At 41.4% G+C, this 14318-nt stretch overlaps 1 long non-coding RNA gene across 1 annotated transcript; it reads left to right on the plus strand.

Annotated features, from left to right (window-relative positions):
* The first annotated feature begins 4035 nt into the window (after window positions 1–4035).
* Window positions 4036–12482, plus strand: LOC309717134. Its single transcript, XR_014279630.1, has 3 exons — window positions 4036–4340; window positions 11691–11758; window positions 12000–12482. It is a non-coding gene; the product is annotated as an uncharacterized lncRNA (long non-coding RNA).
* The last annotated feature ends 1836 nt before the right edge of the window (window positions 12483–14318 follow it).

A 14318-nucleotide genomic window follows, 5' to 3' on the forward strand; every position in this document is an offset into this window, starting at 1 on the left:
CTTAGGCGCCGTGTTTCCTGCCAGGTAAATGACGCTCCGCAACGTGGTGACGTCATTCGGGGCGACTGGAATCGATAAGGGAATCGTTTGCAAAAATGGCAAACAATTCCAAGGAATTGAAACAGTGGGAACCGGTTCTCAACAAGAACCGGTTTTCGATACCCATCCCTAGTCAAGGGAAAGATGCATACAGCAAGGTACAGAGGCATCCTTGATGATAACCTGCTCCAGAGTGCTGTGGACTGGGGTGAAAGTTCATCTTCCAAAAGGATAACGTTCCTAAGCACCCAGTCAAAACAACAAAGGAGTGTCTTCAGAAAATTGTGTGAAAGTCCTTGATTGTCCTAAACATGAACCTAATCTCTACAAACATCTTTACAGAGATCTGAAAATGTCTGTGCACTGACGCTCCCTATCCAACCTGATGGAGCCTGAGAGGTTTTGCAAAGAGGAATGGGAGAAACTCTCCTTAAATAGGGATGCCAAGTTTGCAGCATCATACTCAAAAGAGCTGAGGCTGTAATTGTTGACATTTTGTATCATTCTAGCATCTTTACCTTACAATATAAAGCGCCTTGAAGCAAGTCTTGTTGTGATTTGCCACTATAAAAATAATATATAAAGAATTTAATTACATTTGCCAAATTTAACAAAACAAAAAGAAAATATTGAGCAAAGGCTGTGAATACTTATGTACATCATATATACATATTGGGACAGCGTGCTGGCACAATGGTCAGCACTCCTGCCTCACAGCAAGAAGCCATCTGGCTGGGGCCTTTGTGTAGAGTTTATTCAATGCATGTGTGGGTTCTCTCCAGTACTCCGGTTTCTTCCCAAAATCCCAGGTTCCCTCTGTCCCACAGTCTCTGTCTCTTGACATCCACCCGGGAAGCCCTCCTCAGGTCAGAGGAACACAACAAACATCTGGCTGACCTTCACAGGGTCTCTGCCTCACCATATCAAGCAGGTCAGAAAGTATGGTTATCCACTAAAAATGTACCTTAATGAACTGAATCTAATCTCTGAATCTGTGACCTTCCATTTAAACTTACCTCACAATATGAAGATCCATAACCCCTTTCATCTCTCCCAGCTGAAGCCAGTCTGGACCAGCCCAGAAACGTGAGTTAACTACAAAGGAATTACCCAAGTCTTTAGACGCTTTAATTTCCATGTGCATTAGAATGGATGACTGCACGCATGAGTATGGCAAACAGTCCATTGGCTCTAGTGGTGGATTCACGCCGGCCATTGGAGCCTCCTTAGGAGAACAGAGCCCAGGAGGAAGTGAACCATGGGGAGGAGCGGTCCATGCAGCTCAGCCAAGCCCAGCTATCGCCATCAGACATTAGGAAGTGGCTGCTGGCTGGTGAGTACTTCTCTTGTGGTCAGAAAGGGCATTATGTCAATGCCTGTCCTTCGCGCCCACGCCCATCAGTAACCGTAGGGGTACAGTGTTTCCCTACCTCCACTCAGGTACTTGGCAAAATTATTCTTAATCCTTATATTCACCTTTATAATGCCTCCATCGACTCAGGAGCAGAGTAAAATTTTATTGAATAGTCTTTAGCCAAGAAACTCAACTTCCTGTTAATTCCTCTGACTTAACCGTTGCAAGTCTCTGCCTTAAATGGCACCAGACATCGCCTATCGAACTCAGCCCATCAACCATGTAGAAATCTGTTCCTTTTTCATGCAAATGGAACTCCCTTAGTCCTTGGTTATCCATTGCTGAGTATTCATAACCCACAGATCAACTGGTCTAAAGGCTGTATTTCCAGGTGGAGCCTTTTGTTGCTGTGAAAACTGTTGCTTGCTGCAAGACCTCACACCGAGCACATCTATTGCGGGTGTGGTACCTGTTATCGGACCCGGAGTTAGCAACATCCCCCTCAAAACCCGAAGAGGAGAGTCCTGGCCCCTAGCCCTGCCAGTGTAGCAGAAATGGTGACGGATGATGATGGCAGCAGCAGCCGTTCTTCTCTGCGTGAGTAGCTTAATGTTGTTCGTATGTAATTTACGTTGAGTGGGCTAACCACGTTATTAAATTAATGCATGTAAGGTGAACTAGCAAACACCGTCGTTGTTACATGCGGCTGTCTTCTTGTTTGATGGCAGATGCCCCCTTCACCCTGGCCAAAAAGGCTATATTGGCCAAAGAAAAGGTGGAAAACAGTTAAACATGAGAGGTTTTTGGACAAAGTTTGTGTTTTTTCCATTGTTTAAGCACTGCTTCCAGCCAAGAGTGATACCATATACGCCCCATAGCTGCAGAAAAGGCTAACATTGTTATCTTTTTACAAAAAACAGCTGAACATGAGAGGTTTTTGGACAAAGTTTGTGTTCTCCATTCTTTAAGCACCGGTTCGAGCACCGTTTAAGCACCAGCACCGTTTCAAAGGAACCGGTTTGGCACCAGTATCGGATAAAGCCTAAATGATACCCATCCCTAATTTGTTACTGCAAGGAGCTCAATTTATAAAATGCACACCACCTAATCAGAATAAGGGAGGAAGAGGAATAGAAAACAATACTAGCCTTCAATACTCACCTTGGACATTTCGAATATCTGGTCATGCCATTTCGACTCACTAACGCCCCTGCAGTGTTTCAGGCCTTAGTGAATGATGCCCTAAGAGATTTCATCAGTTATTTTGTATTTGTTTACGTTAATGACATTCTCATCTTCTCCAAATCCAGGTCGGAACACATGAAACATGTCCGCTAAGTCCTGCAGCAGTTGCTGGAGAACCACCTCTTTGTAAAAGATAAGATAAGATAAGATAAGATAACCTTTATTAGTCCCACACGTGGGAAAAGGAGAAAAATGTGAGTTTCACATCCAGTCAGTTTCCTTCCTCAGGTTCATCGTGGAATAAGGTAAGCTACAAGCTGACCCGGCTAAGATTAAAACCGTGGTGGAGTGGTATCAACCCCAAACAAGGAAACAGCTTCAAAGATTCCTTGATTCTGCTAATTTGTGGGCGACTGGGAGCTTCTAACCATCAAGCTTGCATTAGAAAAATGGAGGAAATCGCTGGAGGGGATGGAACATCCACAGATCATCTGAATGGACCACAAGTATCTAACGTATGTGCAGGCAGCCAAGTGTCTGAATGCTCATCAGGCCAGGTGGGCTTTAGCCTTCGCCCATTTCAATCTCACTATCACTTACAGGCCTATATCCCTTAATGTAAAACCAGACCCTCAATCACACCAATTCTCTACTCTGAATGAGACCTCAGAGAAGGAAGAGCCCATATTACCCGCTACTTGCATCATCGAATCTCTCACATGGGAGATCAAGCCACTGATAAAGGAGGCTCAGCAGGAAGAACCAGAACCTGGAACTAGACTCTCAGATTGTCTACACCACATGTGTAAAAATCAAGGCCTGTGGGCCAAATGTGGCTGGAGAACTTCTGCATTAAAATAAGTTTACTGTATGTTGCTTAAAAGTGCATGTTGAGCATAAACTACATCTCCCACAATGCATTTTGATTATTACCCTGTTTTGTAAAATTATGTTTCTGTCATATGTTTGTTGTGCCATAGTCCTGCCACTCTTGACTTGAATCTTGTAAATATTGCTGAGGTAGTTGGGAGACTGTCACAAAGAAAACCACGTTTTTGGAATTGTTTTTGCACATCGTTGCTTGTTTTTTCACTATAAATAAATTCACTGTCACTTATCAGGAAGTCCTGCATCTGGATCTTGTTTTCCCTGAAACCTGACAGTCTCTCTGTGCTAGCCCTGCAACAGACTGGCAACGTGTCCAGGGTGCAGTGTTGGGGAGTAACGGAATACATGTACCGCTGTTACGTATTTAAAATACAAAATATGAGTAACTGTATTCCGTTACAGGTACCGTTTAAAAAGGTGGTATTTAGAATACAGTTACTTTGTTGAAATAAATGGATTACACGGCGGTACTTTCCTGTTTCATATTGTGGCGGGTCAGGACTGTTTTGGTTTTGTTTGACAGCTACGTTCTGTAGTTCCAGGCGGCAGCGTTGCGGTTGCCATGGTTACAGGGCGACGCTTGCGCTCTGCGTGTTTCCTGGGTGAGAGAGGCCTTTTTGTTGTTGTTGTTGTTGTGCTAAGCTAATAGGCAGAATGCTACAGGTATAACTCTAAAGAATGTAGCCTCATGGGCAGTGTAGTCCGTGCTGCTGGGAGAATGGACTGCCATACACGTTATGTGTCTGTGAGCGCAAGGAGGGAGAAAAAGGCGAGTGGAAAAGTATGAGCTGTCATCGAGCAAAAACGGGAGCTGGAAGCATGTAAATATAATAATAACCACTGCAGCCAAGAAGAGTGCCCGATGAGCCCAGTTGTAAGTACGCTATTAAGACTCGACTGTACGCTGTGTTCGGAGCAGCAGCCTTTCAACGCCTCTCTTTGTCTCTGGCAAGCAAAGTTGACCCAGACAACAAAGTAAAGCTATTTTTCGGCTACCAGCCCGACACCGAACCCGGTATATTAGTCAGAGGTCCCTTTACTACAGTTCGGAGCCGCGGACCTTCAGTAACATTAATAAATCACAGCAATAGTACATTCACGTAGTTGTAAAAAGCATGATAATATATTAAGTAATCCAAAGTATTCAGAATACGTTACTCTCATCGAGTAACGTAACGGAATACGTTACAGAATAAATTTTGGGGCATGTATTCTGTAATGGAATACATTTTAAAAGTAACCTTCCCAACACTGCCAGGGTGTACCCTTTCTCTAGCCCTATGGTAGCTGGAAGAGGTTATTGATTTTATGGGAACATCTGTGCTGAGTATAGCCTAGGAGTTCTAAGGTCAAAATGGGATACACCCCCAAGGGTTGTTGCAAATGACCAAACTAAGATCCTGTGGAGATACAGCAGGGCTCTAGAGTGTGACCAATTTGGTCGCAAATGCGACCAAATTTTTCAGTGGTGCAACTAAAAAAAAAAAATTGGTTGCACCTGTGCGACCAAATGTTCAGGTAGCAAAAAAAAAAAAAAAAAAATCTGTAACCTTCCCTGTGGTCAACAACAGACACACATTATGCCCCTATCATGGACTAAACCAATCAGAGATAGTAAGGGGCGGGACCTCTCTGATTGGCCGTGGTCCACTTGAAAGTGCAGGTGGAAGTGGGAGGTGAGTAGCTTGAATAAAGCGATATCAATTCATTAAATCCTGAATCGACTTTTAAATAGAACTGTGTTTTGCCAGAAACGCCAGATTCTCAGATTAAAGCTCACAAAACTATTTCAACAACAACCAAACAGCAGATGAGAGCAGGTACACGGATTCCACACAAAGACGTAAACACAGAACGGACCCGACGCATCAGAATCAGCTTTGTCTTTCTCGGCTTTCTCACCCGACGGCCCGTAGACGGACACGCTGTCGGAGCTTAGGGATTCTGATGCGTCCGGTCCGCGCTGTGATTGCGTCTTTTTGCGCTGATTCTGAGCTGCAGGTTTTGTCTCTCTCCAGCCAAAATCCACCGAGCCAGCAGCAAAAGAAGCAGCAAACTGCGCTTCACATTTGATCAATGTCGTCATGAATTTTGCTGTTTTGCTTCCACGACTATTAAAATCACACTTCATGCACAGCTAGCTCTCTCTCTCTCTCTCTCTCTGTACTTCAAGAACAGTTTCCCGTCTCCAATCTCTGTTTTCTGTATTATTCATTCGCTTATTACCCACCAGTCTACCGTTGTTTACAGCGCTGTCGGCTGCTGTCTTTTTCTTTTCTTTTTTTCACTTAAATGACCTCGGACAAGAAAGCCTATTTTTTCTGTTGTTCAATACTGAAGAAATTTAAACTTTATATGCAGAACATTGTAGAATATTTTTAAGGTTATCTGCTATAAAAAGCCAGACCAGGAAAATCTCCTTCATGTTTTTCTGTGTTTTATTCTCAGTTACTTTCACACAAAGGCATCTGCTGTGATGTTCACAATTCTGATGAAGTCAGTACTGATAAATGATCAGAATTATAATATTTCTGACTCTTCTGGCTAAGTTGAATCGAATCGGGACTTTGAAAACCAAAATCGAATGGATTATAGAAATCAGTGATGATACCCAGCCCTAGTGAGCAGCCTAGGCACGACAGAAGTGGATGTAGCTGTAATAGGAAAAGAACTATTGCTAACTTTTCTGTTAAGTTAAGGCCTGATCCTTCTGAAATTCATAGCCAGTGCTCTGACACGGTGTCATCAATCTTTGAATGCTGAAAAAGCACAGTGTATCCAGAAAAACACATTATATTATATAAATTATTATAAAATTTGTGTGCGCCTAACTTTTGGACATCATAGTGGACATAGTGGACATCATAGTGGTGGACGAGCACAGAAGATGGCTGTAGTAGTAGATTTAGCATCACAAAGTAGAGAACTGGAGAAATACGAAGGGCTGAGAGAGGAGCTAGAGGATGCAGAAGGTGAAGGCAACAGTGGTCCCCATGGCAACAGGAGGACTTAAAAATATCATATTTTCTAAATGATAAACAATCAATATGACACTGAATGTCATATTGATCACTAAAACAGAATCATTCTTTCTTTTGGTTCCCCTCAGTGATGAAGACAGAGGTTAAGATCAACTGCAAAATCAAACCAGAATAAGGTTAGTTAGGACATATCATCATGCTTTAGTCTGAGGTGGTTTCTTTCTGAATCTTTCTTAATATGAAGGACGGTTTCTTTGGCCTTTATGTCATCCTGTCACCACAATTCACCGTCTATTTACAGGGTATACAAACCATACTGACATACTGTTGGCTAGAAAGACAGCAGAGTAATGTGACCTTTAAGTCAAACTACTAACTTGTCATACAGTAAAACATCACTGAAGTCATGATGGATGGTTTTCCCTTTTATATTCCAGACTGACACAACACACGGTTATTTTCAGCTGTCTTAGCTGCTCTACCTTCTGCTTTATAGTTATTATTGTATTATATGTCAAAGTAAAAATAAAAACGAAATGTGGGGAAACAGAATGTCGTGTGGATCTTGTCTAAGGAACCACACTCAGCAATCAGGCCAACTAAATTGGATTGTAGTCAGGGGACAGTTATCACTGAAGTCAGTTATACTTATAACTTTTTGTCATGGCCTCACTGTCATGTCAGAAAATTCCCCTCCATCCAAACACCTGTATAGTGGCCCTGATGTGCAAAACAAAAAGTTTCTGCTTAGCTACATGTGGTGACATGACAGACAAAACTCAGGACAAGAAAAGCAAGCATAACTCTGCATAACGTTATCCAGTGATCTCAGTCTGAATTCTTTCCAGTGTCCTAACATGGAAGGAATGTCTTTGTTAAAAGATTCTCTCATTATTCCAAAATCCCTTTCCATATTTTTTTTTAACTCTCTGAAAACTCTAAAGGGCACTGCTCAAAGTAGTATAGAAACATCAGGCTGTTGCTGTAGATCATTCTAATAATAATACTAATAAAGGGTAATTTTGTTGTGTTTTTAGTTGTATTGTTATGTTTTGCACCTCAGGGCACCATACGGTAGATGTTGAGACTTCAAGACAGTAGTGTAGTTGTATAGAGTCATGTAAAAAAGAGAATTTTCACAACCCTCTACATTAGTGATGTGTCGGTCGCGAACGAAACGGCTCTTAGAAGTGAACAATGCGAGCCGGCTCATTATTGGGAGCCGTGTTTTTTTTTTTTCTTCTTTATCTCACCCTCTCTCACACACTTTTTTTCCTGCTTCACTCCGCACACGAGCCTTGTGCTTTAGTGGTGTGCGATACTGCATATTTTGGTATCGATCCGATACCAAGTAAATACGGGCCAGTATCGCCGATACCAATACCGATACCAATACTTTTGAATAAATAAGGTGGATGCCTTGTTGAATTGCTAAATCACAATTAATTTTCATGGCCTTAAGTGTTTTTTGTGATTTTTCCTTTTGTATTATTAATTACTTAAAACCCAGGACATAATTAGGAGAAATAATTTATTTATAATTAAATAAAAAATGCTTTATTATTGTGGCGGGCCGTGTTCTGCGATGCCGCTGCAGGTTTGGTGGTGGTGATGTGTACGGCTGCCAGCGGGAGAGCTGCAGCCGTTGAATGTACTGTTACAGCAACCGTGTGATTATTGTAAGAAAAAATGATGCTGCGAAGCATGAAAATGCCATCGGGTCTGCCGTGGTGGCGATCTTTTTTTTGTTGTTAATCTTAAGTGCACGCAAACCAGTAAACAAATTAAAACAGATAGTGTTGATAAACTATAATACAAAAATTACAATTAAAATTCTAAACAACAAAAACAATTGGTAAAAATATAATTAATGTCCAAACAACTTAATAACCCCCAAAGTGTCTAAGTCACGTGACGTGTCAGCGCAACACCGAAAAGTAAGAGGGGGGGGGGGGGGGAGTGTGCCTGCTCTCCGCTGACACAGGAGCGGTGAGTCCAGCGACCTGGCTGTTTTGTTTTTGCCGAAAGCACAGCATAGCAAACAAGCAGAACTCAAAGTAAAGAATCGATCTAACCAGGCTAGTATCGATCCGATACCGATCCCGACTTGGGATCGATACTATCGATATTTGGATCGATCTGCCCACCACTATTGTGCTTTGCGCTGGGAAGGGGGGGGGGAGGGGCAGTAGTTACACTCGCAGTAGCACAGGAACAGAGCAGGAGGGAGAGACAGAGAAAGAGCTAGGGACAACAATGTCATATTAGAAAGATATACAGGGAGTGCAGAATTATTAGGCAAGTTGTATTTTTGAGGAATAATTTTATTATTGAACAACAACCAGACAAAACGCCAAAACACAGACTTAACAATGTGGTGTATGCTGCACAGTGCAGCGAGGAATGCCCAGACCTCTACATTGGAGAAACCAAACAGCCACTTCACAAGCGCATGGCACAACATAGAAGAGCCACCTCCACAGGACAAGACTCAGCAGTCCATCTGCATCTTAAGGATAAAGGACACTCTTTCGAGGATGCCAATGTTCACATTTTGGACAGAGAGGACAGATGGTTTGAAAGAGGAGTGAAAGAAGCCATCTATGTCCACTGTGAGCGACCATCTTTGAACAGAGGCGGTGGTTTACGACACCAACTCTCTGCCATCTATAATCCAGTTTTGAGATCCCTTCCCAGACGCCTTAACGCCCACTCACATCCTGGGCCATCTGATCTCAGGAATTCGCATGATAAGGTGGGGCCAGGTTTCACAATGAACACACCCGAAACTCTGGCTGATTGGGACCCACACCCAGTTTCACACCTTGGCTCATGCGATTAGAGGATCATCAGGGGGTCCTTTTGTCCCTCTGTGGGGGGTCACTCCCACTAGGTTTATATCTGGGACTCTCCACCATTTGACCTTAGAACTGAAGAAGCTTCTCGGATGAGAGGTGAAACGTCTTCAAGCAACTTAAAGAAGTCCAGACGCTTTTCTTTGCAAGCTCCTTTGAACCCAAAAAACTCATTAATATCAAAGCTGAATGTTTTTGGAAGTAGTTTTTAGTTTGTTTTTAGTTTTAGCTATTTTAGGGGGATATCTGTGTGTGCAGGTGACTATTACTGTGCATAATTATTAGGCAACTTAACAAAAAAACAAATATATACCCATTTCAATTATTTATTTTTACCAGTGACACCAATATAACATCTCCACATTCACAAATATACATTTCTGACATTCAAAAACAAAACAAAAACAAATCAGCGACCAATATAGCCACCTTTCTTTGCAAGGACACTCAAAAGCCTGCCATCCATGGATTCTGTCAGTGTTTTGATCTGTTCACCATCAACATTGCGTGCAGCAGCAACCACAGCCTCCCAGACACTGTTCAGAGAGGTGTACTGTTTTCCCTCCTTGTAAATCTCACATTTGATGATGGACCACAGGTTCTCAATGGGGTTCAGATCAGGTGAACAAGGTGGCCATGTCATTAGTTTTTCTTCTTTTATACCCTTTCTTGCCAGCCACGCTGTGGAGTACTTGGACGCGTGTGATGGAGCATTGTCCTGCATGAAAATCATGTTTTTCTTGAAGGATGCAGACTTCTTCCTGTACCACTGCTTGAAGAAGGTGTCTTCCAGAAACTGGCAGTAGGACTGGGAGTTGAGCTTGACTCCATCCTCAACCCGAAAAGGCCCCACAAGCTCATCTTTGATGATACCAGCCCAAACCAGTACTCCACCTCCACCTTGCTGGCGTCTGAGTCGGACTGGAGCTCTCTGCCCTTTACCAATCCAGCCACGGGCCCATCCATTTGGCCCATCAAGACTCACTCTCATTTCATCAGTCCATAAAACCTTAGAAAAACCAGTCTTGAGATATTTCTTGGCCCAGTCTTGACGTTTCAGCTTGTGTGTCTTGTTCAGTGGTGGTCGTCTTTCAGCCTTTCTTACCTTGGCCATGTCTCTGAGTATTGCACACCTTGTGCTTTTGGGCACTCCAGTGATGTTGCAGCTCTGAAATATGGCTAAAATGGTGGCAAGTGGCATCTTGGCAGCTGCACGCTTGACTTTTCTCAGTTCATGGGCAGTTATTTGGCGCCTTGGTTTTTCCACACGCTTCTTGCGACCCTGTTGACTATTTTGAATGAAACGCTTGATTGTTCGATGATCACGCTTCAGAAGCTTTGCAATTTTGAGACTGCTGCATCCCTCTGCAAGATATCTCACTATTTTTGACTTTTCTGAACCTGTCAAGTCCTTCTTTTGACCCATTTTGCCAAAGGAAAGGACGTTGCCTAATAATTATGCACACCTGATATAGGGTGTTGATGTCATTAGACCACACCCCTTCTCATTACAGAGATGCACATCACCTAATATGCTTAATTGGTAGTAGGCTTTCGAGCCTATACAGCTTGGAGTAAGACAACATGCATGAAGAGGATGATGTGGACAAAATACTCATTTGCCTAATAAAGGGGTGTGGTCTAATGACACACCCCTGTATGCTTTCAATAGTGTCATTTAAGTGACCTAGGTAGCTCTGTTTTGGAAGTTAACGCTAGAAATGTGTTTTGGAATTTGTACGTGCTTTGTCTCTAGGGGCCACTGTATATATTTATATATAAACATATATAAATAAAACCACTTTTTTTTAACATTAGTCATTCCTTTTGTGCATAATTTTATATTGTTGTTAATAATAAATTAATTAAAGCAACAAAACAACCTGAAGAGCCGGTTGGGAGCCGAAAGAGCTGGTTCTCTAAAAAGAGCTGGAGATCCCATCACTAACACCCAGCCCACCACTGGGGAGAGATGCCCTGCAGATTCACGAATGATTGGTTGATTTATAATACTTTATTCATCCTGAGGGCAGTAATTTAAGAAAAGTAAATTACACAGCTTACACCTAAATTCTTACCCTATTCAATGTGTCATGTGCCCTGGTGTCAGCTGCTGTCATCAAGACATTGTTATCCAGACGTCTTGTATATATTTTATTTGTTTTCTGAACCTTTCTCTGGCTCAATTAGATGGTAGCAATTAAGTTCAGTTTATCAGCAATTTCTAAAATGCTAAAACCAGCCCAGTTTCCTCCAATCTTCTGCCAATTGATGGAAGTGGAAAGTGGAAAAGTGTGCCTAATGAAGTGACTACTGTTGAATCTGCATAATGTAATGTATGACTCTATGGGGACTGCTTCTAATCTATCGTTTTATTTTTTTCCTCAGTTCAGCGCTCTGTATATAAGGATCTGGTTCTGCTGATCCAGGCAGAGAAATATCAACTAAGGAGCAAGGCAAGGGCTAAAATTTACTAGTTTTATACACTGACACAAAGAAGAGGGCAGGGTGTATAATCATGTGTAAACTACCAGATTAAACCTCAGCTAACTTATTTAATATAAATGTTATAATCATTCCACTGGTGTCATTTAAATTGTAATGTAAAAGAAAAATCAGTGTAATATTTTTGCACAAATAGAAACGAGTTCACCTACTTGTTTGTGTTGTTCTCACACTTGTAACCTACTTCTTTAGGGTGAGAAAAGCTTCGAACAGGACTGCCTGATGAAAGGGGGCCATCTGTGTCCAATGCACAATGGCACAGATTACAAAGAGGTCCGATTTGGGCCACACATATGTGTGTTGACTCCTCAGTCCACCCACCACCTTTTACTTTGTGACGCGCATAAAGAGCATCCTGGACGACTTCCGCCATGGCTTGAAACCAGATCTTATTTTAAACTCCTGTATTTGGGATACTTCAAGGTGGGCGTTGTTGGGATGGAATTATTTGAAGTGCCTCAATTCTATGCTGGATAGGCCCCATGTGGCTGTAGCAAAACAGCCACAAAATCAATTTAACAGACTTATTGTTATTTAACTATTATTATTTAACAGTTTATTACCTCTTTTATCAGTAATGTACTTACTATAAAATATGGATTTCATAAGTTACGGGTTTATTGAAGTCAACTAGTGAACACATCGATCACTTTATTGAGCTACACCACTTCCACTCTGGCGTTATTGTTAGCATAAAAGATTAAATTTAAATAAAGGTTACATTTTAAAATTGATCATTGCCTCCTGTGCCTAAATAAATACATTGATTACCATTAAAAAAAACGCATATGAAGTAATCACTCCTTTCAAGGATGCCCATTGACCATCACTTTTCAAAATAATCTGTGCAAGTTATTGAATGAGGCTTCCACACACCAAATCCGGTCGTTGGTACTTCCTGGCTTGTGTAGCCATTTTGGAGTTTTTACGTGCTTCGGAGTTTGTACGTGTTTTGGAGTTTTGGAGTGTTTTTGTTTCACTTTAAATTTGTTTAAAAGGAAAAAGCTGAAAATTTAAACAGTTAAAAGTTGAAATGCAAATAGTTGTTTTTTGTATTATATGATTTATTTCTTATATTTTATGTGGAGTGAATAAATAAAAAATTATTTACGGTGGCCCCTAGAGACAAAGCACGTACAAACTCTAAAACACATACAAACTCCAAAGCACGTGAAAACAACAAAACACATAAAAACTCCAAAGTGGCTACACAAGCCAGGAAGTACCAACGACCGGATTTGGTGTGTGGTAGTAACAGGTAAATAAACTTTTTTTTTTTTTTTTTATTATTTGAATATATATGAGTGCTTGTGTATAAATACACAACCAAAACACATTTGCTTTCAATTGTGTAATTTATGTGATCTAGGTAGCTCTGTTTTGGAAGTTCAGTTAACGCTAGAAATGTGTTTTGGAATTTGTATGTGCTTTTTGAAGTTTGTACGTGCTTTGTCTCTAGGGGCCACCGTATATATTTATATATAAGCATATATAAATAAAACCACGTTTTTTACATTAGTAATTAATTTTGTGCATAATTTTATATTGTTGTTAACAATAAATCAATTAAAGCAACAAAACAACCTGAAGAGCCGGTTGGGAATCGAAAGCCGGTTCTCTAAAAAGAGCCGGAATTCCCATCACTACTCTACATAATCTTGTGAAAACTAAGTACACCCCATGATTCAGTTGCTTGTAGAGCCACCTTTAGCAGCAACAAATTGAAGTAATTGTTTTCTGTATAACTTTATCGGTATCTCGTGTCATTGTGGAGAAACTTTGCCTTGCACTTCTTTGCTGTGATGTTTCATTTCATTGAGGTTTGTGGGACTTTGTTTAGGCACAACTCTCTTCAGGTTATTTTCAATCGGGTGGAGATCTGGACTTTGACTTGAGCCATTACAACATCATGGGTCTTTTCTTTCTCAGACATTCTGTTGTGGTTGATTTGCTGCTGACCCAGTTTCACCCAAGCTTTAGATGGCAAACAGATGACCTCTTATTTCACTCTAGACTTTCATATGTACATATGGGTTTGGAGTTCACAGTCATCTCAGTAACTACAAGGCACCTGGGTTCTGTGGCTGGAAAAAACAAAAACAAATGATCACCCCTCTACCACCGTGCTTGACAGTTGGCATTAGGTGATTGTACAGATTTGTTGTGTTTGATATTCTCCAGACACGGTGCTGCACATTATGGACAAATATCTCTACTTAGGTCTGTCCAAAGGACATTGTTCCAGAATTCTTGTGGTTTGTTCAGATGCAAACCCAAACTGTGTTGCCATGTTCTTCAGGCTTACACCTTGCAACCTTTCCAAACAAGCCATAGATGTTCTTTTTTTTTTCTAATTGTACTGCCAAAAAACGTTAAAATTTAACATACAAACTGAGGCCTGACAGTGAGATTTTACCATTTCTCTGGGCATTGTACGGTCAGATGGAATGAATTTTCTGGAATGTCCACTCCCAGGAAGATTGCAGCATTGTCCTGACAACACACACCTAC

The sequence above is a fragment of the Aulonocara stuartgranti genome (genome assembly GCF_965226115.1).
Source record: "Aulonocara stuartgranti genome assembly, chromosome: 11".
Lineage (NCBI taxonomy): Eukaryota > Metazoa > Chordata > Actinopteri > Cichliformes > Cichlidae > Aulonocara > Aulonocara stuartgranti.